This window comes from Arachis hypogaea, chromosome 13, assembly GCF_003086295.3.
Source record: "Arachis hypogaea cultivar Tifrunner chromosome 13, arahy.Tifrunner.gnm2.J5K5, whole genome shotgun sequence".
Classification (NCBI taxonomy): Eukaryota; Viridiplantae; Streptophyta; class Magnoliopsida; order Fabales; family Fabaceae; genus Arachis; species Arachis hypogaea.
Window position 1 is genome coordinate 37,734,179 of NC_092048.1, and position 4,570 is coordinate 37,738,748.

General features: G+C 41.7%; 1 non-coding gene across 1 annotated transcript; it reads left to right on the forward strand.

The window, feature by feature from the left end:
• Positions 1 to 3,667: 3,667 nt before the first annotated feature.
• LOC112739674 (small nucleolar RNA R71) lies at positions 3,668 to 3,771 on the forward strand. Its single transcript, XR_003170609.1, has one exon. It is a non-coding gene; the product is annotated as a small nucleolar RNA R71 (small nucleolar RNA).
• The last annotated feature ends 799 nt before the right edge of the window (positions 3,772 to 4,570 follow it).

Here is a 4,570-nt window from a genome sequence, read left to right on the forward strand (position 1 = left end):
GCTGCTTTCTCCTGCAAGTGCCCTCCATAAGTGGAGCCATGGCAGTCCCATAAAACTTCCTTCTTCTTCCTCGGATATGCATCTTCTGAGTATGCCATCGGAACATTTTTTGAACAAGTATGGTTCGTCCCAGATGAAGTATTTGGCATCATTTACCATTTCTTCCTTTGATGTTTGTTAAATTCCAAAGGTAAACTCCCAGTGGCCTTGAAGTTTGCTATGTTGCAACCAGGGTGCTTTGTGAATTACCATGAGTTGTTCATCAGGAAAGCACTCATTTACATGTGTGCTTTGTGTGCTTCCTTCTTCACATGGTATCCTTGATAAATGATCTGCCACCTTGTTCTCTACACCCTTCTTGTCTTTGATTTCAATGTCAAATTCCTGCAACAAAAGAACCCATCTAATAAGTCTCGGTTTAGATTCTTGTTTAGCAAGTAAATATTTTAAAGCTGAATGATCAGTGAAGACAATGACTTTAGATCCAATGAGATAAGATCTAAATTTTTCAAATGCAAAGACTATTGCCAAGAGTTCTTTTTCAGTGGTTGTGTAATTCCTTTGGTTGCATTCAAGACTTTACTGGCATAATAAATCACATGTACAAATTGTCTTTCCTTTGTCCTAACACTGCCCAATAGCAAGGTCTGATGCATCACACATCAGTTCAAAAGGTAAGTTCCAATCAGGTGGGGCAATGATAGGTGCAGAGGAAAGTTTTTGCTTCAAAAGTTCATAGGCTAGCATGCAATTTTTATCAAATACAAAGGGTGTATCAGAGACAAGCAAGTTACTCAAAGGTTTGGCTATTTTAGAAAAGTCTCTAATAAACCTTCTGTAAAAACCAGCGTGTCCCAAAAAGCTCCTAACTGCCTTGACATTACTTGGTGGAGGTAGTTTTTCAATGATTTCCACCTTAGCTCTGTCCACCTCCATGCCTCTATTAGAGATTTTGTGGCCAAGGACTATTCCTTCTGTGACCATGAAATGACACTTTTCCCAGTTTAATACTAGGTTAGTCTCTTGGCACCTCTTAAGCACCAAGGCAAGGTGGTGTAGGCAGCTGGGAAAAGAATCCCCAAACACAGAAAAATCGTCCATGAAGACCTCAATAAATTTTTCAATCATGTCCGAAAAGATGGACAGCATGCATCTTTGGAAAGTGGCAGGTGCATTGCACAATCCAAAGGGCATGCGTCTATAAGCAAAAACTCCATATGGACAAACAAATGATGTTTTCTCTTGATCACTAGGATCAACTACTATTTGGTTGTAGCCTGAATATCCATCCAAGAAGCAATAGTAAGCATGTCCGGCAAGCCTTTCAAGCATCTGATCCATGAATGGGAGTGGGAAATGATCTTTTCTGGTGGCTTCATTGAGCTTCCTGTAGTCTATGCACATCCTCCACCCAGTAACGGTTCTTGTGGGTATGAGTTCGTTCTTCTCATTTGGCACCACAGTTATGCCACCTTTCTTGGGAACTACATGGATGGGACTAACCCATGGGCTATCAGAAATGGGGTAGATTACCCCTGCCTGCCATAACTTCCTGACTTCCTTTTGTACCACTTCTTTCATGACGGGATTCAATCTTCTCTGAGCTTGAATGGAGGGTCTAGCATCCTCTTCTAACAAGATTTTATGCATGCATATGGATGAACTTATCCCCTTCAAATCAGCTAGGGTCCATCCAATGGCATCTTGATGAGTTTGCAGCACCTTGATCAATTCTTCTTCCTGTTCTTGGCTCAAGGCCGAGCTAATGATAACAGGGTGACTCTCATCACTACCCAAGTATGCATACTTGAGATTAGGGGGCAATGCTTTGAGCTCAGGTTTTGGTGCTTCCTTTTCTTCTTTCACTTTCTCTGGCATGCTTAGCATGGTTGTGTCAGCACCCTTGATATCACTAACTTCAATATCCTTGGTGAACTCCTCCTCTGCCACTTCCTTTATTGTTTCCTCGAAAGTTTCTTGTACTGCAATGTCCACTACATCAACCCTCATGCATTCCCTTAGTGATTCTGATGGATAGCTCATTGCCTTGAATACATTAAACACCAATTTCTCATCATGTAGTCTAAGAGTGAGTTCACCCTTTTGTACATCTATGATGGCTCCAGCAGTAGCTAGGAAGGGTCTTCCCAGAATTATTGAAGCTTTGGCTTCTTCCTCCATATCTAACACCACAAAATCAGCAGGAAATATAAATTCTCCCACTTTCACCAACAAATCCTCAACTATCCCATGAGGGAATTTAAAAGTTCGATCTGCCAATTGGAGGGTCATTCTTGTTGGTTTGGCTTCCTCAATCTTCATTCTTCTCATCATTGTTAGCGACATCAAATTGATGCTGGCCCCTAAGTCACACAAGGCCTTCTCCACCATGACTTCTCCTATGATGCAGGGGATTTGGAAACTGCCTGGGTCCTTCAATTTCTGAGGCAATTTGTGCTGAATGATGGCACTGCATTCTTCAGTTAACAACACAGTTTCCTCATTTCTCCAGCTTCTCTTCTTGGTCATTAATTCTTTTAAGAATTTTGCATAGAGTGGCATTTGCTCTATTGCCTCAGCAAAGGGAATGTTGATTTGAAGCTTCTTGAAAATCTCCAAGAACCTGGAGAATTGGCCATCCTTTTCACTTTTCATCAAACGTTGAGGATAAGGTGCTTTTGGTGTGTAAGGCTTCAGGACCTCTTTTTCTTTTTCTTTTGTTGCAAACGGTGTAAAAGATTGTCCTTGTTCTTTGTCTTTCACATTTTCCTTTGCTTCATCCTCTGTGGTTTCCCTTGAGATCTCCTTTAGATTCTTTCCACTTCTGAGGGTTATGGCCTTACATTCTTCCCTTGCTATAGCCTTGGCAGCATGAGAACCGCTTGTCCCAGGGGCTTGCTTAGTCAAATACAAAATTTGATTTTCTAGCTTCTGGATGGCAGCTCCTTGGTTTTGCAAGTTAGAATTTACTTCTTCCTTAAAAGCTTTCAATTCAATTATGTCTTGGCTCATGGTTGCAAGCATTCCTTCTATCCGGTTTAATTGATCTTGAAATTGTTGGTTCGGATTAGGTTGGGTATGTTGATTATTTTGGCCATGATATGATGGTTGGGGGTAAGTGTTTTGTGTGGCTTGGTATGATCTTTGGTTGGAGTTTTGGTATGTGGAATTGTTATGTTGATTGTGGTTGTAAGGTTTGTGGTTTTGTGGTTGGGTTTGTTGGTTTCCCCACCCAAAGTTTGGGTGGTTTCTCCAGCCTGGGTTGTAAGTGTTGGAATGTGGATCATATGATTGCCTTTGTTGGTTTCCCACATAGTTAGCCTCATCCCAATCACCTCCTTCAATGCCTACTTCCTCTTGATCTTGTGTGTGTATTGCAGCCACTTGCTTTGTTTCTATTTGCCTGGTAAGCTCTGCTAGTTGCTTGGCAAACACCTTGTTTTGGGCTAGAATTGTATCAACATGGTTCAGCTCCATGACTCCCTTAGTGTTATGCCTTTCTGATGCATAGTAGTACTCATTCTCAGCCACTGTCTCGATCACTTCAATGGCTTCTTCCACAGTCTTTTTCCTGTTCAATGAACCTCCTGATGAATGGTCTACAGCCTTCCTTGATTCATAAGAGAGCCCATCATAGAAGATGTGCAGTTGCACCCAATCATGGAACATGTTTGGTGGGCATTTCCTTGTCAAGTCCTTGAATCTCTCCCATGCCTCGTAGAGAGTTTCACCATCTTGTTGTCTAAAAGTCTGAACCTCAGATCGAAGCCTATTGACCTTTTGTGGAGGGTAGAAACGTGCCAGAAACTTGCTTTCCACCTCATCCCATGTTGTTAGACTCCCCCTTGGGAATGATTCCAGCCACTTAGCTGCTTTGTCCCTAAGTGAAAATGGGAACAAAAGCAGTTTATAGGCATCTTCCTGGACTCCATTGGACTTCACAGTGTCACAAATTCTCAGGAATTTTGTGAGATGTTGGTTTGGGTCTTCATTAGCACTTCCTCCAAAGGAACAATGATTTTCCACAAGTGATATTAGCTGTGGCTTGAGCTCAAAATTGTTGGCCTGAATGGGTGGTTTCTGGATGCTACTACCACAATTCCCAGAGGTTGGGTTTATGTATGAACTAAGAACCCTCCTCTCTGGGATGGCATCGTTTCCATCAGCTCTCTCATGGTTGTGGACTTCTCTATCCATGTTGAGATCTAAAGCTTCCTCAAAATTGTCCTCAGATTCTCCTTCAGATTCCTCTTCTCCCACTACTCTCTTCCCTCTTGCTTCCCTTCTAAGTCTATGAAGGGTCCTCTCTGGTTCGGTATATGGAGGAGTTGATGTCTCTCCTCTCCTACCTGTCATACAAGAACACAGGTCAAACACAAACAAGTGAAATACTCTTGGTTAATGGAAGAGTATGGTTAACTCAATTGAGGAATTAATTCAAACAGTTAGTGAGTCAGTGAGTTAGTTGCATGAATTTAAAGGCATAAAGAAGGAAAGCATGTAACCAAGTGCAGAAATTAAAATTCAACAAGTATCTTGGACAGAATTAACAAAGCAAGAGAAAATTGCT